Source organism: Thermobia domestica, chromosome 13 (assembly GCF_964235325.1).
Source record: "Thermobia domestica chromosome 13, izTheDome1.hap1.1, whole genome shotgun sequence".
NCBI lineage: Eukaryota > Metazoa > Arthropoda > Insecta > Zygentoma > Lepismatidae > Thermobia > Thermobia domestica.
Genome location: NC_137466.1, coordinates 30765044 through 30788272, shown reverse-complemented (window position 1 = coordinate 30788272; position 23229 = coordinate 30765044). Strand labels below are relative to the sequence as shown.

Genomic DNA, 23229 nt, shown 5'->3' with positions numbered 1-23229 from the left:
AGTGGAATTAGGCTATATACACTATACGTTGACGCAAACCTTACATAATGGTCCTGTCTGTTTCAATGTGTTGGCAACACTTTGCAGTGGTGACTTTCATTATGTGATCAGAACACAATAAGTGGTGAAGTGGGTGTAATTCCTCAAAAACTAGTTCGTTAAGAGCAAATGTCATCGACATTTATTTCTATTGTTTTGATATTTTAACTGCATTATTTTAAATGGCAAATAACTATAAAACCTGTCAGTGTGTATATTGCTTGCAAATGAATGTTTTCCGTCAATTTTTCAATGTTGCTCTTTGTCATGAATTGGCGTAAGAACATGAACATTGTACATGGAAGGCGGGAAGGAAGGCATTCCCGTACGCATCATGGACTCGATGAACTGCAAGGCAAATTGAACGCCATGGAAATCTAAAATGAAAATTGTCATCTTTCGTAGTGCCACGAAGTTAAGAGTATAAACGAGTTCTAGAAAGTGGACATAGCTTCGAAAAACAAATGGTTAAGCGAAGATAAGTGAATAAGTGTTATATTTATGCAAATTAGCTGAAGTGACATGAATGCACGCCGCAAAAGCCTGTTCTCTTCGTTTATGTTTGATAGGAAAATTTAATCCTTGCATTTGATAACATTAATATTCATCATAAGAAGTTCTAAGTAACCTGAAAGAACAACAGCACACGGCGAACATGAGTTTATTGAATGTATATTGATTTCACCATAAATTTCATAATGGAATATGCAAGCCAAGACACCTAGGATGGAGCCTTCCATTCTTAGTCTAAATAAGAAGCTGAAATTAGATTCCCTTTTAATGCAATAACACCAAATTTCCCCTTAAACCCCCCACAATTAAAGTGCAGTGCAGTGAAGTGCTTTATGAATCAACTTGTGGTAAGTGTTCACGTACTCCCAAGCTAAACATAAGCTGGGAATAATAATATCATGTCATTTTTAAATTAACCCGTAGTTCTTTTTTCTATTATTTCTAATTTTTGAAATACAATAAAAATGGACTAAAAGATACTAAATATATAGAAACAGGTTTATTAAAATTTATATTGATAAAACGTGCACGTAAGTATATGTGAAGTGTACAATAATTCTTGTTTGAGTAAAATTTATTAATATGTTTGTTTTGTTTTCAGTCGTTTTATCCAAGTTTCTCACAAGCATCACGACAGAAACCATCAGAATTAAGTACCGGTATTTATATACACTCTGCAGATATAAAGCGGGCTTATCAAGGATGGTGGGTACGCGTGAGTGCTACCTTGGTTCGAATACATTTTGGTTCGTGATATGATCCAGACCCTCCCACGATTTCTATTCTAACCACTATTATATGCAGAGTGGAGTACTTGATTGTTCTAACCACTGAGTCCACTATATATATATATATATATATATATATATATATATTGTGGCAACACTCGTTTTTCGAGTTAATTATTTTGTATATTTTCAATTTTATTTTAATGTTTACGTTACAAGAATCGTATATTAAGGTTAAGGTGATTGAATGTTATGTATGAAATATAATGCAAGCTGCACAATGTTGTTAATTCCAGTGTCAGCAGTCTGTCGTAAATAAATGTTAATAAGAATGTCTTCGTTGAGAGTCTGGCAATGTAGGAAGGAAATGTAGACAATGCGTCTATTCTCGCATTAGCCAGATTCTATGCATTGTACAAAGAGAATCTGTAAGATTTCACAAATTTCACGAAATCACGGATATGCGGAAATTGCTTAGAATCGAGAAATCAGAGTGTGTCGAGAGTTGCAGTTTTTGAGTCTTGACACATGGAAGGAATTTGTTTTTCCATGTGAAAAGGGGTCGCACGTGCCGACAAGCAGACGACGGAGGTTGGACCAAGCTCAGCAAAACCAGAGGATGAGAGAGGTTCAGGATCAGTCCTTGGAGATCTGTCAGGATCAGTCCTTGGTGTTTTGAGGATCAGTCCTTGGAGATCTGTCAGGATCAGTCCTTGGTGTCTTGAGGATCAGTCCTTGGAGGCCAATTTGATCAGTATTTGCAGATCAGTTCTTAGTGATCGAGTTCTTGGGGAACTGAGTTTAAATCGCCAGACAGCCAGATGACAGCGAAAGGAAATTCATCGTAAACTACATTATTTTAACAACGTAGAACGTCACGTCCAGATAAGCTATTGAGAGGATTTCATACCTCAATGCTCGTCCTCGCAGTTCAGCAATCAGGAGTATCATCATAGAGGAGCTAGGTTCGACACCAGGTCGTCGTTGGAACAACACCAAAGCCAACAGGTATGTGTTACACCGACTCAGGGCTCAAAGGCTCAATACTCGACCGTTGCTATACTCGTCTGGCAAATCGTTCCTAATATCCGTCATTAAAAGCATCACGAAATCTTACAGTAAAATCTTAATTATGAGAGATATATTGTTATAAATCTAATGAACTTAAAAGTTTCGTATTTGTATTTATCCCAGTTTTGGGATCCAGAAATTAAGCCCTCCCATAGTGGAGATGCTGTGAGGTCATTTTGACTATTGTAGCGGTCCTAGTAATTCATACCATGGCGGAGATGGTCTGGGTCTTTCTCAGAGAAATTTTGTGTAAAGTACGTACGGTGAAGTACGGTACATTAGTAAATAATTAAGTCCCTCCCGGCCCACCCATTTTTGAAATGAAAGGATATTACGTTATATTAGTAAATAAAACCCACCCTTCCCACCCTCTCTACGATGAAGTGTAATAGTAAGGAGTGAGTAACAGTCACGAGTTCGATTCTCGGCTGGATTATAGTAATGTGTTTGTAGTGGTATTTTAATTAGTATAACGAATAACGTTCAAAGAACGCAGTAATTTTATGGTGGTGTTGTCTACAATATTCAAGTATATTTCTGACATATTTAGTGATAATTTAATACAATTTTATAGTAGTAAAAATAAGAATGAACGTAGTGAAATATTTTGTAAGAAATTCATGAATGCATAGAGAGAGCGAGCTGTGTGAATCCTGCATAGCGAACGCAAGATTGTCGCGCAAGCGATTAGAGACGAATGTTGCCGATCGGAGACGACGGTACACGAACGCTCATTGTATGTCAGTAACTGTTCTAGTTCTTTGCTCTGACTCAAGGTTGAAAGGAGAGCAGAAAATAATAATAAAATCACACCAGTTATTTTGCTATAGATTAAAAATAACTTATATTAGACTTAAAATTAATCAATACATTGTTCAGTTAGTAGGTAATTGCATTAAGAACATAAAATGTTATCTTTGAAGAACAATCATAGGGTTCATTATCCCGTGCTAAAGGATAATGGGAAGCCCGCGACTATGTTTAGCAAGTCGAGGTATTATTGCTTAGATCTAGGTGTTCTAAAGCACTTCACTGAATATAATCCAACCTACAACGACACTAAGGAACAGACGTTCAGATGTAACTTTCTGGGACGTAGATATAAGAATTACTACTTAATTGAATTTTCTGAAAAGAATTTTAGTGTAGACGATCTTGTGGAGTTAGGTTTTAGGAGACACTATTTGTCTATACTAACAGGTATATCTGAAAGGAATACTTTAATACGCAATGCTGTATTTTTTGCGATTAAGGAGGATCAATTAAAATATAAGGTTATAAAGCCTTATTTACTAGTGGAGCTAGTCAGGAATTGGTAAATCAATGGCTAGATCGATTCAGAAATAAATTCATGTGTACTCAGGCAGTGAGAATTTCTGATTTTGTTACTACTGTAGCTCAGTATGAAAAACAAGCGAAAATCATAGTAGCTAGTGATAAGTTATTACTAGATTTAGTGGCTTTTGCCTCATTCTTCAAACAACGAACGCCATGGTTATCTGGTTAAAGACGATGAAGACATAAAATAAGAAAATTGTACAGAGTAAATTATATATATATATATATATATATATATATATATATAGGGTAAGGATAGGAATATTAGTAATTATCAATGTTTTAAGTACTTATTTAGGTTAATGATTTAATTTTAAGAAATTTATTTTAGTAATAAAGGAAATACGCGTATATGTGAATTTATAGTAGTGTTATTATTAGTAATAAAGAAGTAGAAATCTGACTATCAATTTATTTTTAGTGAATTATGTCTTTATGGCATATACTTTTAATTTAGTGACGTAATAAATAGAATAAAAGTAGGAAAGACTATGGAGAAAGAAAAAAAACAAAGAAAAAGAATATGAATGATTTTGTTATTAGTATTGTGTTAGGAAATTAGATGTAAGAAAAGGCAAGAATGAAAAAAAACAAGAAATGAATGATGCAATTGAAGTAGATGTAAGCTAGACATAAGTAAAATTAAGAAACCCTGAAAATTAGGCGAAACCTTTCATTAGGGGAAACTCTAATCAGGAAGGAAATCCCATTCTCTTCGAGTTGAATTGGGCGATTACCAAACTTCGATGAGAATATTTTATTTATCAAGCCACATAAGTCTTCCGTGATTGTTGAAAAGAGACACAGGTGTTGACTCGTACATCACGCGCAAAGCAGTGCAAATTTTTTTGTGTGGAGAGATCCTTCATTTTTAGCCAAGTCCCTTAGTGTAAATTAAAATTAAGCTAGTGATAAATTAGTGAGTAATTAATTCGGTATCCTAGAGAATAATTAGGATAGAATAGTAATAGATGTAAGGAGTGCATCTAAAATAGTAAAAGCAGAATATAGTGATATTCTGGTATTTATAATGTAAGAATTTGTCTAGTTTAATCTTTTCATTTGTATTAGCTGGAAGGAAAGAGGAAAAGAGTTGTTTTCTAGGAATGTGAGTAGTGAGAAGAAGGAAATTTTAGTAGTGAATAGATTTTAGAGAAAGTAGACAATTAAAGACAATAGACGTAAAGAGAAATAAGCAAGCATAGATACATAACATAGACTTAATAATAATAAATGTGAATATAGAGAAGAAGAGTGAAATAATAAATAAAGATTAATGAATAAATAAGAATAAGAGAGTAGTAATAAATAGTGAATATTTATAGAGAATATAGCATGCATCGTCGAATATATAGTTATAGAAGAAGTTATAGGCATAATTAAGCGCTAAGAGTACTCAAAGAATAAGTAGATAAATCTATTATATAAAAGAGAACGCACAAATCCTTTGTTCCCTCATCACGCTAATACGGCTGAACCAATTTCTTTTATTTTTGGGGGGTTATTAGGATTTGGACCCTAGATGGTTTTTATCATATCACTTTAATTTTTAATTACCAGTGTCTTGAGATAATTGACCATTCAAGTGTCCATAACGTACAAATCCTTTGTTAGTTCATCATAGGTAAAAATAAACGTATTTATATGCAACCCGCATGACCGTGTCACTCGGCGGGTTAACATAAATGACAGGCGATATAATGTTAACATTTACTGCAATCTACTATGGTTTTTATCATATCACTTGAAAGCGAAAACTTCCGGGATGACCGCAGCGAAGCGGGGCGGGTTAACATAAATGACAGGCGATATAATGTTAAGATTTACTGCAATCTTCTATGGTTTTTATCATATCACTTGAAAGCGAAAAAGTAAAAATTATCTAAGTAACAAAGTTTATTGCGTTCCGGGGTGACCGCAGCGAAGCGGGGTGAACGCTGCTAGTATGATATAGATGAATAAAGCGCAAGAGTATAGAAATAAGAGAAATATTATCGGGGACAAGCAGATGTTGTTTTCCTGCACAGAGTAGCCCTGAAAAGTTATAGTACTTATCCGAGTTGGACATATGAAGCAGTTATTAAACTCACTTCGAGGAATTCCTTCTCACAGTTATAGGCCCTGTCGGCATTATTTAAATAATCTAATATGTTAATATTTTAATAGAGTAATAAGTATAGAGAATAATAATTTAATAAATGAATAGAAGAATGATAATATAATAATTAATAATGAAATGAATTTTTTTTGACCTAATGATATTGTTGTGGGACCAGGGTTTTTTTTATCACGGTTCAACTGCTGACAATACACAGTTACATTGATGCTCTGACCTGCTTGTAACAGATCCCGATGCACGAAGCCGCAAGCAGTCCACCAAACACACAGGAGGACGTTCTTCGGTGCAGTGCTAGTTTCGGCTGTTTTGAAACCGGTTCGTGGGATGCTAACCACTGATGATGGTGCCGTGGAGCTTCGTATAGGACCCACTTCTCATCACATGTCAACACCCTGTCAAGAAATGTCTCCTTCCTCAGACGAGAAAACAAAAAAACATGTGTCTGCTCATGTTGCCTTCTGGCCCGGAGTCAATTCATGTGGGACCCATCGACCCGACTTGTAGTGCTTCCCAAGTTGATGGAGGTGCTGCCGAATGCTTTATCCACTTACACTGAATTGTAGTTCCAGTTCCTCGTATGTCTGGAAACCGTTCGCCTGAATTTATGGCTGATGAGCTTCATTTTGTACATGTCTTCTGGCACGTGGTGCGTTTTCGAGTGTTTCGTCACCGTCCTTAAACTTGTTAAACCATCGCTGCACTGTCCGCTTAGTCACGACACTCTCACCAAAGGCCTGGTATATCTTCCGCCCCGCTGCAGCGGCGTTTGACCCGAGTTTGAACTCATACACCATACACGGACTTATGACGCTCTATGGAGGTCCCATGCTCACTCAGTCCTTAAGCAAGTTCACGGTGTAAGTGAACTGCCACAGCCAGGTAGTATGTTGGATATACATATATACCCAGCCAGGTACTATGTTGGATATACCCACAACAACAAGTGACCTTGGCATTATCTCCATCCGCGTTCAACTCACGGTGCGAGAGCCAATTGAACACAGATCTCCACAAAAAGCGACAGAATTTTCTTGGTACCTTTTAATAAGTTATCATGGAAGCCCGTCAATACAGTTTTGTTAATATAGTCATCTTTTAATACTCTCAAAGTTATAAGACACTGATATTCTTGGATTAGGATTTCTAAATGACGATAGTTTATGTTAGTGAAACTTGTTTGCTTATTAATCATATGAATTAAAGATGAATTGATCTTTTTTTAAAATTGAGATAAGAAATTAAGTGATGCTTAGATATAGAAAATTCAAGTGCACTGCAACGTGCTACAAGCACTCTAAAAAATATACATAATTCAAGTGCATTTCACACCATAATGTTCATTTTAAACGTGTGACTATAAGAAATACTGTATTCAGAAATTTTACTGTATTTTTTAATGTAACATATTTATCAATATACATATTTAAGTTATGTAGAATTTATTACTTTTATAGACAACATAAATTTAGATTTCTAATACAGTACTTTAATCCATTTTTCGTTAAATAGGTAAAGAACTCAACTATAGATGCTCAATGGTAAAGCGCTTATCTATGGTGCATAGGGTCCCCTGTTCGATCCCGGTTTTCATTAAGTTATTTTTGTGGTGGCAAAAAGTGTGTGCATCGAAATTTCAAGAGGTTCTCCTGTTCTCGCTCGTCTTCATTCCACAATTTCGTTCATTATCATCATCACCGTCTCCCTTAATCTAGATGCATAACGTGAGACGTTAACTAAAGAAAACATTGTGTTCGTGGGTTTTCTTGTGTTCTCCCTTTCCTCCCATATTCTCGTTCTACACCCCTACGAGAAAGTCTATAATCTCGAACAAAATACACAATATGTTTTATAAAAAAAAGGAGACGTATGAAATTGCCGTGGAAATATTTTATTTACAATCAAGAGGGATTCACTCCCTTATTATTGACATGTCAAAATAGAACAATGTTACGTATGTAATTGTAGAACACTCATTTATTTGAACACCGGGGAAATGAGATAATTTCAGTGTCTAGTTCTCGGTTGACTTTAAATTAAGGTAGTAGGGATGATTGTGAAGCCTCAAAAAGTTATGTACCATATTGAGTCAATTTTATTATTATTACGAAAGTTATAGTGTAGCTTATCCTGAAAAATTGTTTTGTATGTTTACATAATGGGGTTGCTTTGATCCACCTTTCACCCCTTTAGGGGGAATTTACCCTATACTAGGGATAAAGCCATCGATTTATTCCTAACTGATCCCAAGCACTAAAGACTGTGAAGAATCCCTTTAAAAAATAGTAACTAAAGAACTTTTATCAAAATCGATTAACATTTATCTGATATCTTGGATTTTTTTAAATCGTCGGATGCTGTGTAATCAATATCTTTATACTTCAATGATTTCAGCTCCTTCCAGAGGGGCTCAAAGAAAATATACGCCATATTGCGTCAACATTTTTTAAACGAAAGTTATTCTGGAACATATTTATTTAAATGAGGTATAAATTCATCCTTCCATTCTTGGCAAATTTTAGTGGCGAACTGGGATATCATTGCAATTCCTTAAGAAAATTTTACATTGTATTTTCTCAAAATCGAATAATTATTATTAATATTAATATAATATATATGCAGTTATTAATATATATACATTTATAACTAATGTAATGTACTAAACAAAAAGGAGAATCTCGTAAACGAGCTACTAAATGTTTTATATAATGAAGTACGTTACAATGCGTTTTAGCAGGGAAGAATTTGACATTAATATTATTCCTAACAGGAATATTTTGTTCTTTTAACTAGCTTTCGTTCCTGTATACTCTGAAACTGATGGAAGAATATAACTACAGGAAATATTACAGTAATTCATTCTGTAATAATCTACTTCTACACTTAAGGTTTATACGATGTTCGTATTAATATACTTCTAAAACAACTACGTATATTATCTCTTTAAATTCTACAATAGATTATTGTACAATAGTTGTCCAAAGATGAGATATGCATATCATATCAATCGATAAAGCTAGTTGAACCTAAGAAAGTGACATGCGGGAGGATAAAACCTTATATGTACTTTTCGAGAAATTCTGGAAAAATAAATATTTATGGTGCTAAAAAAAATATATTATTAGTGGCCAACAATTGCTGAGTCAGTAACATTACACCTATCAAAGCGAAATTCATATATATAAGGCCCTGATAACAACTAAAGCAAATATGTGAAAGACGTTTTTGAATTGCCCACCAGCAACTTTCTAATTTTGATTCGGAACCGAAGCCATACATTCAGGTCCGTATTTACGTAAGTGCTATTCTCTGCTCGAGCACAGGGCGGTGGAATTTAGTGAACTGCAAAATTTTGGATTTTTTACGATTTACAATAAAGTAACATTTAAAACTAGCAACTCGCAGAGTCCCGCACAAGCGCGAGAAAATATCTCATCAACCTCAAAAACTATGAATTCAACTCTATTGGTCGCTTTCGATTATTTAAAAAAATGCTCCATGTTATTCTTATGGGTACTTTGCACCCCCATACCTCAGTTCAAGTGTGTCCTAAGAACCTGGAACAGTCATTTTGATCATTTCTCTTAGAGCTTTAAAACATTAAAATTTCATTTTTCTATCTATTATGGTTCTCGAGTTGAAAAGCGCTACAACAGACAGGCAGAAAAACAGCTTATTGTATCATTAATATGGATGGTACTAAACCATTGCTGATGGTAAATAATGCAAACAGTTATTTTTCTTATCAGTTATCACCAATAATTATTGGTGTCTCAGTGATGGATGTCATCCAATCCCAGCTTCAAAATCACGCCCCCATTAGATCTCTAGTAGGCTACTCTCTCTCTCTAGAAATTAATAGAATGTATTTTCTCCGGACAGTAAATTAAAACATAAATGAATAAATTACATGCCAGTATTGAGAGAATGTGTTCCCAATGAATGAGCGGTTAAGCTCATTGCCTTGTAATCAAAGTGTCCTGGGTTCGATTCCCGATGGAGACACTTTTGATTCGGATCCCAAGTTAAGCTGTAGGTCCCGTCCTTGGTACGTCATCATTATCCCATGGAAGGCAATGGCACTATCCATAGGTTCAGCTTGCCCAGGAACCTTCGCGTCAAACACCTACCTTTGGACAGAATACCACATCGTAGTCATCGTTCAGAGAATTAGGACATTTAAAATTACGTTGTAACGTTTGTAAGTTGTAGTACCTAAACTGCTACTTAACAAGAGCTAGTATGTTTGCAAAACCAAAGCTTGTTTCCTTGTTTGAGACGTAAGTTTGATTGGAGCTCCTTCGTGGCTAAGCGGTTAGCGTACGCGCCTATGGCGTGAGACACCCGGGTTTGATTCCCGGTGGGAGCTCGTGTGGTTCGGATTTCACGTTACTCAGTAGGTCCACATCTCATGTAACATCGCTGCTGAAAGGGACGTTAAACTCAATATCATAATCATCAATCATAAGGTTGTGTGGGAGGGGGTGGCAAATTATGTAGAGCACAGGAACGCACAATCTATAAATACGGGCCTGCAAACATTTGTTTTTCGTTTGTAATTGATTGTTTTGAATAATAAATCGTTTGTTTCGAAAACACACACACACACACATACACACACACACACACACACACACACATATATATATATATATATATATATATATATATATATATATATATATATATATATATATATACAGTGAAACCTGTCTTTAGCGGAATCGAGTGGGACTTGCAAATATTTCCGTTAAAGTCAGGTTTCCGCTTAGTGGAGGTAGACCTTTCCTTTCTTTCTTTTTTCTTTTTTTTTTTAATACATGCTTATAAAGGGGCATACTGACAAAATATATTGCTGTACGTACATTGTTCGTACTTCTTTCTTCTACGAATAAATACACAAAAAAATTAAAATGAATACAAAATTTGCTATGCACACGTTTTCTTTATTTTTCTAAGAGCCAAGCAGGATTTTCTGTGTACATTGCTGCTTGGCTGCTTGACTTTCTGCATACACTTTAAACTGAGAAATTATACTAAGTGAATCAGAATCATTTTTCCGTAAGGCAAATTTTTGCAGTTCCTTTAAACTTCTGAGAGCATTTTGATATGTATTTATTCTACACTCTTCTTGGAACTCGGTATCGTATTACTCTTCTTCCTCTATCTCGTTTTCTTCTTTCCGACATTCCTTATGATTCTTGATTAAGATGCGGGGATTAAGGACAATTTGTGGGGGGTGAATATGAGTAGTGGTTGGGGAAGGTCAACACTGTCCGGAAATATTTAACAAAAGAACGAACATTCTATCGCAAACAGTATAATGTATATGTCCCACAGAATGTCTAAACATCTAAACGCTGTAGTCCGGAACAGAATTTTCCGTTAAATGTTTATTTTTCTTTCCGTTGTCCGCGTAACACAGTTTCCGCTTAATGAAGGGAGTTTTACACGTTTTGTTCTCCAAAATTCATGGGACCGTGAAATATTTCCGTTTAAGACAGTTTTCCGTTTAATAAAGGGTCCGTTGAAGACAGGTTTTACTGTATATATATATACAAAATTAAGTTAGTGGGGGCAGTGTGAAGTGGCCTTCTATCAAATTTCGATTCAAAACCAAAATCAATAACATGTTTTTTGTTGGTTATAGATTCTTTTGAAGAAAGAAATCTTTTGTTTCAGAAAGCTTCAAGATATATTTATAAAGCAAACTTCACACTGTCCCCCACTTTCAAATTTTGTTTTAAAACCTATCTCAATCGTTTGTTTCTCGTTTGTTATTGATTGTTTTGAAGAAAAAATCGTTTGTTTAGATAAACATACTGAGATATTTACAAACTGGACTGTAGTTAACTTTTGGATTGGGGTGTAGCTAACTTTACTCTCGATTCTCACATTTCAATTTTGATTCAAAATCCAAGCCAATCGTTTGTTTTTCTTTTGTTATTGATTCTTTTGAAAAAAATAGTTACCTTCAAAAATTTGAAGAGATATTTACTCTTTTACTGTAATTCCCCTACTTTTAAGTTTTGATCCAAACCCAGAGCCAATCCTTTGTTATTGATTGTTTTGAAGAAAAAAATATTTATTTCGAATATCATAAAGATGTATTTACAAAACAAATTTTTAATATGGAAAGATTTGGCCTGGTTCCTCTACTTACAGATTTCGATTGAAAACTAAAATCAGTCCTTTGATATGGGTTTGTTATTGATTATTTTGAAGAAAGGTAGTTTGTTTCGATAAACATAAGAATATAGTTACGATGTGGTTTGGATGAAAGTGGTTTGTTTCTCGATCGTTGTTGATTGTTTTGAAGAAAAAATCGAAAAACAACAAGAGATATTTACAGAATACATTTGATGGGCCACTTCACACTGCTTATTCTACTTTTAAATTTCGATTCAAAGCTCAAGTCAAGTTTGTTTTTCGTTTCTTATTGATTAGTTTAAGAGGAAATAGTTTGTATCGAAAAATATTAAGTGCCATTTACAAAATAAAGTTGGGTGGGCCAACTTCATACTAGTCTTTTAAATTTCAAATTTCAGTTTAAAAAAAGCTCAATCATTTGTTTTTTGCGTGTTAATGATTGTTTTGAAGGAAAATCGAAAAGAATTAAAATATTTTGATAATAAAGTTGGTGGTCATCTTCACGCTTGCCCTGCACTTCCAAATTGCATTCAAAGCAGAAAGTAGTTAAAAAATGTGAAGAGAAACACAATTGGTAACGTACGCAGAAGTTCATCAAGGGGAGTCCAGACTTTGAAGTTCATATAATTTCAAGTGTTTAGATACACAACATAATAATTAATGTCAATTGAAAGTAGAATATATATTTTATGATAAAGTTTTAAAAGGAAAAGGCCAAATAATAATACCCGATACGATACAGATTCCGTAAGAAACCAATACGGTATTTCATTACTTTCTTTTATACTTTGATAGTAAGAAGTGAAACACAACGAATACAGATTAGATAATAACGCTTTAAAATTGCTTTATTTATTACAAGTTGAGAAGAAAAAGAGTAATACTATTTGATGGAACAAAGACTGAATAAAAATAGTGCTTCATTCTCTATACATTAAACAAGTGTCACATATACACCACGTGGTGGTGTTTAGTTTTAATGGCATATTTTTTTCAATTATTATTGAAATCATAAGTGGTTAAAATTTATATCACTTCTAGTTTTAGTAGAGATATTAGAGTGGAGATCCAATATATTCTTGGGATGCTTAATTGATTACAGATGACCTCATCTTGCTACATAATACCGTTTTCATTTTATGACAATGAACGTTGGAAGCGGACTCATATTGTTTTTGTTATATGTACAGCAATACTTAATAATTTTCGAAAGAAACTATTTCTTTAAATAGAATCAGTAACAACTGAAAAACAAACGGTTGGTTTCGGTTTCGAATCAAAATTTGAAAGTGCGGTCAGTGTGAAGTTAGTCCCAGATTTATTTTTAAATATGTCTAAAACTTTTCGAAATATTTTTTTCTTTATTCAAAACAATCAATGAAAAATGAAAAGAAAACGATTGATATTGGTTTAGAGTCGGATTTTGAAACTAAAGGACAATGTAAAGAAGCCCCAAACTTTCTTTTGCAAATATCTCCTGAAGTTTTTCGAAACAAACTATTTTTTTTTCAAAACAATCAAAAACAAAAGATTGATTTTGGTTTGGAATCGAAATTTGAAAGTTAGGGAGTTAGTGTGAATTTGCCCCAACTTTGTTTTGTATATATCTCTTAATGTTTATCGAAACAAACGATTGTTTCTTCCAAAGAGCCAACAACACAAAAAACGAACTGTTGACTTTAGTTTCAACTCGAAATTTGAGAGTCCAGGGGGGGGGGAGGCAGCATTATAGATGTATGTGAAAGCAGTCTCACAAATATCAAGTATGACTAACTTGTAAGATAAGAAAACTCCGTCTCTGTCTGTGTAATTTTCTGCATCTCCTCCCTAATGTTGATAAATAATTTTTGCTTTTTTGGCAATATAATTGTATTTTCCCATATTTAAATGATTGGAATCTAGTTTTAATTTCGTAAAAAAAAACATCGTGTGGCACGTTTAATTCATGTTCGACATACGAAAATTTTATCTATTGTGTATCGTTATATCGTAGTTTATCTACTGTGCAAGGTTGGCAGCCTTACTCCGCATTTAGGCCACAAAAACACAATGTTGCAAACTAAGTAGCACGTAATAAAACATCAATTGGGCAAGAACATTAATCATGTAACGATTTAAAGGAACCGTATGGTGCATTTTCTCATGTCAATTAGGAATTCGTGTTCATAAATTGAATGTCACCATTAACTTCCACTCGGTTTCAAATATTTGATTTAAAACACCGGTCAAATGACAATGAAGGTTTCAGGTAGGAGATCGTGACACTGAATTCTGCAAATAGACCACAAGCAGCTTTAATTATTGTAGGTGCATTATTAAGCATTTTAATGAAAATATTGAAGTAAAAATTGTCATGTAATACAATCTCACTCTAAAGGGAAATATGTTTCAGACCTTATTTTCTTTAAACGTTTACAGAAAATTAGATTATTCCGGATTTTGGCGAAATCTGGTTCTTTTTTCCGCAAATAGACCACTTTTTTCAGTTTATAATAAATATTTGGATATTAAACGCTCAATCAAGATGGAAAACCTATTTTAAAGACTAATAATACCACATTAAACAATTACAGATATTCACAACAGTTAATATCAGAAATTTTAAAAATTCAATTTTTTTCACTTTTCCCTGTGATGACCGAACATCATTCTTGACTAACATACTGACTTTTTTGTCCCAAAAATCCAAACTTTTTTATTTGAAGGTTGATAATATAGTTGATAAAGACTAAATTGTTCCTTTCAGCTCTTTAATGCCTATCAAACATCAATATTCTAAAAATAAAACACTTTTCTTTGTGATTTTCATAGTCGGCAAATAGACCACTTTGGGACATATTTTTCTCAGTTGATAGCACATTTTTGCAATGAAACACTAGTCGGCTTTTACTTTTTTGGTTAATTCTACGCAATTCACTGTACCTACTATAATTTATTATGCCGTAGTACTATTTTTAGACCTATAAATTACGAGTCCGCAAATAAGCCACTTTCAAGCAGCTATAGATAGATAGATAAATAGATAGATATAGATATAGATATATAATATGACCAATATCTATTAATAATAAGTCTCCTCATTCCTGGTGATAAAAAGTTATTAGTTTTGTAATTGATTCATTTATAGTAGTCCTTAATGCTGTTTCAGATGCTGACAATTTTTGACAATAAAAGTTGGTTTCGTTTGCAATTCCACTTCTCTTATTTACTTTGAATACACATATGAAAATGACAAAAACGTTCATAACAGCGTGCTCCAATTACTCTGTACTGCAATCTAAGAGTGGGACGCTCTAACGGTCTTATCCGAACTTAAGATAAGTTCGACTGTAAACTATAAAAATTATTTACGAATGGATTCAACTACATATGGTGAAATACTGGAAAATTGATTTTATTTCTCACTGACTCTCTATCCGCTTTCTAATCTATTTTCTTCATTTTATCCACCAATTTCTCATATGCCGCATTTTTCAGATTCCTGTTTTTATAATCTTCACTCTTTATCTTCCACAGTTCAGGTAAATTTCGATAAAGTTCAATAAATTCTCTCCAGAATTCTTGATTCCTATTCATTGATGTCATACCGCAAGAAATAAGCGTCTGTACTAGGCCTCTTACTCGGAAATAAAGCTCGTGTTTGCACAAACATGCCCATACACGGTCCACGTGTTTGCTCAAACATTATGTTCGTGTAAACAATTTTTGAACGAGTTCGATGTTGAAAAAGTTTGCACAAATGTTTGCGCAAACAGTTCATACAGTACCATACACGGTCAAACTGTTTGCACAAACAGTCTTGTTTGCACAAATCGTGGACCGTGCATGGGCACTATTACAAAATGTTCCCTCCCTGTGAAGGTCAACGACTTGCTTTCCCCTTCTGTAGTAGTAAGTGGTACAGGGTTGTCAACCATACGATAATTTATCGTGATATACGATAATTTAAGCCTTAATACGATATACGATAATGCCCTTGCGATAATAGGTGAATATACGATAATTTTAGAACGCACACTTCTTTGCTGTTTTTGAATGTGCAAATAAACTGTAGCCGAACATAATATTTCTATGAATACGCCAGATCACGTAATACATGTAATTAAAAGTGCGTTCTCTGATTCCAAAATTGCTAACAAGATTCAATTATGTAGAACTAAGACAACGGGTGTGATAAAAATGTCATTAGTAAATGTCATTTGAAGGAATTGAATGACGTTACAGAAACAAAAATTCAGCTTAATGGTCGATGAGTCTACAAATATTTCGACTACAAAAAATATGCGTGTTTGTGCGAGATATTTCAATGAAAATAATACGAAAATACAAACAAAATATTTTGCAGTGTTACAAATTTATTGTGATAAAAATGTGGAAACTGCACATGAAGGTGCCACTGGTTTATGAGCTCCTATATAATACTTTAACAAATAGTATTATTCCACTTGGAAAAGTAATAGGCTTCACATCCGATGGGTGCAACACAATGATGAGAAAATATAATTCTGTTGCAAGTAGGCTACAGATGGACTTTCCTGGCATTTTGTACAAAAATGTAAATGTTATTTATTGCATCTGTGTGCAACCGAGGCTAGTGAACACCGATTTGTAGTTCGAAACTGAAGGGTACTAGGTAAGCTTATTATATTTTAGTGCTATTATTAGTAGTATTATACATGTTTCTAAAATTATTACGTTCGTAACGAATATACGATAATTTTTTGCAGAATACGATAGTTTTAAAGACGAAAATCGATAATTTTGTTTTTCGGGGTTGGCAACAGTGAAGTGGTAAGAGGTAGGGGAGTTTACTATCAGGTTGCCTGAAACAGACGTCTAGTAGCAAGTAATATTCTTGGCTTATTTAATTGAAAAGTCATTATATTTCATTTTAAAGGAAAGAAATTGCTATCTAAATAAATATGATGCTTTTATTGGTAAATACCGAAGTGTTTATCTATATGTATTAGCAGCAGTAAACCATAATAACGTTCAGAGGGAGAAATTGCACTTCAAGGAAGGATAAGAAATACGTACTGTATAAATGATAGGCGGTTCCATAGATAAGATAATAGTGTTACTGTAATCTGCTAAGAATATGATATCACGTGTTTGTGTACTAGAGATCTGAAGCTGTTGTGTGGAACAGTACTCACAGCAATTACCAGATTAGAGGAGATGTGATTGGAGGTTAGTACGTTAACTTTACCTGAATAAATTGGTTCCACAATTAAATCACATATTTAAGATGGCATTCGAGACATTCGCCTGATGGAAGTGAATAGAAACTTTGGAAGCAGGATATCACTCTAATCTATTAGAATTTTGGGTTTCAGTTTGTTAACAAGAATAATCTAAATTGATTGATTTGAACTCTGGTTATTTTTAAGTATCGATGCTAAATAAAACGCGATCTATTGTCTAAAGCAGGGTTTCTCAACCTGGGATTAGCGATCCCTAGGCAATGGGGGCGAAGATAAGTGGAAGAGATAAATATCATTAGAATCTAATACCGGAAAATATTTTTTAAATATTGTTCTGAATTTTGTTCTGATAGGCATAATTTTGCTCTTATCCCAGTTATGCCTGAAAAAAATTCTACTGTTAATTGTTTTAATATTTTTTTTTTATTTTAGCTCATATTACTGCCTTATGACGAAAAAAGGCAAAAAAGATGATCCCCACTTCCAGTTTCACCGGGAGGAGGTTTCCCTTAACAAGGACAGTAGGCACATGCACGTATAAGCAGATTGGATTGATAGAGCATAGACGAGAGCGCCTTAAAGTCAGTATTGCAGAGTGTCCTTTTAAAAGGACGGTACATACAGTTCTTTTAGTAATAACAGAAACAAGTCTACTAAACATTATCAACAGATGCAACATTGTTCAAAACTCAGTGTAAATGATAAAGATGCGATATCAAATTAATGAGAACTGCATATAGAAATACCAGAAAAATACCAATGCAACAAAACCTGCATACTGAAATACGACTAACATTGAAAAATAATGAGATATCTGAGCATGATGTGATTCCGCTAGTGCGGCAATGTCCGGTTCAATCTTTGTGATGCACATTATCAAGTCATTTAAAATACTCAATAACTATTTAAACAACTGTTCAAATTTTTAAACAAAAATTAGAAATCACCATATTTTTGTTATCATACGACCCAAAATTAAGAGAGTTATGAAGTTTTAAATTTTTCAAACAGCTTCCATTTTGAAACAGTATGATGGATCGGATTTGATATTTGTAATAGAATGAATTGGATCAATTTGTTTTTAAACCATTCGCTTTTAGGGCAGTTACTGTATACACTATATGCAAGAAATCGATTACTATTATCATAGAAATAGAATAGATGGATATCGTGAGATTTCCGCAATAGGTATATTAAAAATCCCACATAATCTTATCACAAACCAGAAATTATAAGGTGTCGCTGGTAAGAGGATGTGATAAAATGGGGGTCGTGATAGGAATTAGATTGAGAACCACTGGCCTAAAGTATAATACAAACTATTCAGGTAGCAATCTTACAGGGAATCAGAGCTGAGATCACGTGCAGGTGTATTATCCGGATATAATTAGCCATTTGCTCTCAAATACAAACACCTGCAAAAGTATAGGCGTTCTTGTGTGGGATATACAAGAGGGAACTTTCTTGCTCTCGAGTAATCCTTTGTCAATGTATGAAAATGTTTTTCTAAACATATGCAAATACAGAACCGGATTTCTAAATATTCTAAGTAGACTGCAGCCTAGAGCGGCAAGTTTTAAAGGGGCGTCAAATTTTAACATTTTCTGAAGCATCACATTTATTAATACGAAACTTGTGTAATTATTTATCCGTTGAAAGTGAAAAACATAACTAAACTAATACTTTGAGCTGCAAAAGTAACAAAATTGTCAGTGTAGCTCTTTCTTATGACCATCTACTAAGTAAAAAGAAGTGGATATTTATTGTATGGCTACTATACATTTTGATTTTGCTATCTCAAGCCTCGGATAAAATGTGGTGCAGGTGGGGCAATAGAAAATACTCATAGTTTATTTGATATCAAAATTGTAACCAATGTGGCAACTTCAGTTCAAGTTGGGAAAATCACCGTTACCACCCGCGTTGGAAAAGTCTATCAGAGTTAAAGGCATCAAGCTCTGTTGATGTTTTTAGGTTATGAATTATGGACCTATGGTACAACGATTAGCAACATGTGGCCTCTTTTAATACTGAAGCTGCAAGTTAGTCAGGGCCGGCCTTAGTCAGTGAATGAATTTTAAAATATATATTTCACCCTTGTGCCTCGCAATTTTTCAAGAAGGTTCTGTACCACTAGGCATATTTCATAGTTTTCTTCTTTTACAAGTAAAAATATCGATGTCGAAATCTAGTTTCCTAACCAAACTTGGCAGAGAAGTGTGGAATGTCAAGAAACGAGTGTAAGCAAAATTTAAAGCACTTTTGTCCATAAAGACGGTCGCAGTGGCCAAAAATAAGATTGATCAGAATACGCCATAACAATGCATTTAAGTTTTATTTTATTTTATTCAAAATTTTATTTTATTTATTAGACGGTTAATGGATGAAAAATAGAAAAAAGCACATTAACCCTTTTAGGATTTCCACTTTTTGAGGTAAATTTTAGACTTACACTCAAACAGCTACTGCTTCCTTACTGTTTGTCATATTATTATGGTTTATACCTCGTTCTTTTCAGTGTAGATCATACTATAAAACGGTACCACTCGCTTGCCCGTATTATACACCATAAACGGGAAAATCGCAAAAAACAAAACAAAAGAAAAAACGAGATTTTTCGAAAAAAAAAGTTCTTTTTCCAAAATTGTTGTTCCCCTCTCGCCAAGGCCTGGTTTCACGCAGGGATCTGTTTTTTCGTTCTTTTTATTTATTTATTTATTTTAGAAAAATGCGTTGTTACGTACATAATACGAGTGCAAAATTTCATTCTAGTATCTTGAAACCTAAGGTTGAGAGAAAGTTTTGAAAGTCTGCAGGTGACGCATTTTTTTCATATATATACTCCGTATATATATATATATATATATATATATATATATATATATATATATATATATATATATATATATATATATATATATATATATATTTCAAAAATGTATTGCGTCATTCGTGTTTGACCTAGAGTCATGGCTCAAACTCCATTTTCTTCAGTATAATTAGCCCTTTCGAACGGTACCACTCGCATGTAAGTATCATACACCTAAACTAGAAAAATAAGGAAAAATTCGTAATGTATTTTGAAAATCCCACTAAAACACGTCCCTCTAGCCCGGGCCTGGGTTCCGTAGGGATCTAAAGTTTTTTTTGGAGGGGGTAAAAATACGTTGTTATGTACACTCATGTCCAAAATTATTGTCGCAATAATTATGTTGCAATAGAAATGTCGCAATAAATATGTTGTATCAATATAATTTGATAACGAATTCGCCCGGTATTTCTTATAATGTTTCTTATAGATATGCGACAATCATTTTGGACATGAGTGTACATAATATGTGTTCAAACTTTTAATCTTGTATCTTGAAAACAAAGGGCGGAAAAAAGTATTGAAAGTCTGAACTTATTGTCTCTCTGTATATACACACGTATATACGTATATACATATAAAAATTTACTGCGTCATTACTAGAGCAACCCATATTAGTCATCCTTTATTTTTTTGTTTAATTATGCTTTATTTTTGTCAAATTATTCTTTATAATGCGTTATTGTTAATTTCAATCATTGTTTTACATTAATCATGTATAATGCATAATATTTACTATACATTAAATATTCTAAATATCTTGATCTATTTATTCATATTTTATGCAACCAATTTCTTATGCACTTATGCACTGAACTTTCTACTTAATGCACTGTAAAGAAATTTTTTACTCGAGTCACTCATTTTATCACTTTTGTGCACCTTAGAGGTGCATATATAGAGAAAAGGAAAATAAAAGATGCCACCAAAAAGTACAGAAAGTGCTAGAGTTCAAGAGGTACATATAACAATATAGTGTGAAGTTCTTGTGAACTTTTTGTACATTTCGAATCTACACTTCTCTGATTCGGGGGGCGGGGGGGGCGTACTAACTATAAAATCTTTATTTTACTTCGTTTTTCTTTTCCTTTCTCCACTTCAAAGGATTACACCGAAAAATTTACAGAAATAAAAATAAGCTTTTCTTTGTTGCATTGTTATGTTCTCAAAGATTTGTATATATATATATATATATATATATATATATATATATATATATATATATATATATATATATATATATATGTATATATATATATATATATATATATATATATATATATATATATATATATATATATATATATATATATATATATATATGGGTCCATTTAGTTGTAGTGCGACATCCTCAAATTCGAATTTTAACTAGCTCAGAATTTTGTCCAATTTTTGTACATTTTCGTCCACCCAAGAAGAAATTTTGCACCATTAAAATAAACGAGGGAGGGCCATTTCAAAATTTGGGGCGCTTCGATCACCTGTAGTGCGACATCTTCAAATTCGAATTTTAACTACCTCAGAATTTTGTCCATTTTTTGTACATTTTTGTCCACCCAAGAAAAAATTTTTTACCATTAAAATAAACGAGGGAGGGAAATTTCAAAATTTGGAACATTTCGATCACATGTAGTGAGACATTTTGAAATTCGAGTTTTAACTTGTTCAAAATTTTATCCATTTCTGTCGACCGAAGAAAAAAATTGTACGATTCAAATAAACGAGGGAGGGCCATTTGAAAATTTGGGACACTTTAATCACCTCTATTGCGACGTCTTCAAACTCGAATTTTAACTTGTTCAGAATTTTGTCAAATTTTTGTTCTTTTTTCCACCGATGAAAAAGTTTTGTATCATGTAAATAAGCGAGAGGGGCATTTCAAGCTTTGGGCACTTCGTTCACTTGTTGAGCATCATCTTCAAATTTGAATTTTAACTAGCTCAAAATTTTGTCCAATTTTTTTCACCAAAGAAAATATTTTGTACCATTCAAATGAACGAGAAGGATCATTTTGAAACTTGGGACACTTCGATCACCTGTAGTACCACATCTTCAAATTTGAATTTGAGTAGGGCAGATTTTTTTCATATTTTTCCACCCAAGAAAATATTTTGTATCATTGAAATAAACGAGGGAGGGCAATCTCAAAATTCGACCACTTCAGTCACCTATAGTGCCAATCGTCAATTTCGAATATTAATTATTTTACAATTTTTCTAGCTTTTGTACATTTTTGTACCAGCAAGAAAAAGTTTTCCAATGAAATAAACAAGAAGTGTATTAAAATTTGTCATTTCAAACAGCTGTTGAGTGACATCTTCATATTCCAATTCGAACTAGCTTAGAACTTCGTAAAAATTGTGTACCATCAAGAAAAAATGTACCATTCAAGTAAGGAAGAGGTCGTTACTTGAAAATTTTGCCGTTTCGATTACCTGTAGTGCAACAATATTTAAATTCGTAATTTCATTAACTAATATTTTTTTTTCATTTTTGTACCATTTAAATAAGCGAAGGTAGGCTATTTTAATTCTTAGCCACATCGATCATCTGTAGCGCGATGTCTTCGAATTCTAACAAGCTTAGAATTCTATAAATTTTTGTACATTCTTGCATCACCAGCAAAACATTTCATAGCATTCAAATAAACAACGTGGAGTTATTTCAAAATTTGGCAGCTTCGAACACCTGTAGTGCGACACCTGTAGTGCAACTTAATTAACTGAAATTTTTTCCGGTTTTGTACGTTTTGTATCACGTAGTAAAAATTTTGTACCTTTCAATTTTACCACGGACAGTTAAAATTAGGGATGTTATCGATACGATACGATACGAGACTTTATACAGTCTCAGTCTCGTCTCGGTTGATAAGTAGCGGTCTCGGTCTCGATCTCGTCTTCAAGTCAAAAATCGCCGTCTTGGTCTCGGTCTCGTCTCGGTCAACAGATGCTTGTCTTGATCTCGGTCTCGTCTCGAAAGTCTCGAAATAAGTAGTGTGAAATTAAAATTGTGAAAGTATTATTATCGTACAGTCTGTCGTTTCCGCTTTTTATTTTTTGCCTTCATTCTTCACTTAGAATTATGGTGTGATGTACCTCTTCGTAGCTAATTTGCTAGCGTTAATGTTTTCCATGTGTGTGTTCCAGCTTCAATCATCAGTGAGTATAACATACCTGGGATAAAGCAATAATAGTAACCCAT

The 23229-nt window shown here is 33.4% G+C and overlaps 1 long non-coding RNA gene across 2 annotated transcripts in view; it reads left to right on the top strand.

The window, feature by feature from the left end:
• Positions 1 to 247: 247 nt before the first annotated feature.
• The window catches only part of LOC145668073 (uncharacterized), a 51054-nt gene continuing 28072 nt past the window's right edge, over positions 248 to 23229 (top strand). The window contains exon 1 of one of the 2 annotated variants that reach the window (XR_014127967.1): positions 248 to 899. This is a non-coding gene — a long non-coding RNA (uncharacterized LOC145668073). Of the gene's footprint in view, positions 900 to 17053; positions 17146 to 23229 lie in introns of those variants that run through there. The other variant, XR_014127966.1, reaches the window with a different exon arrangement.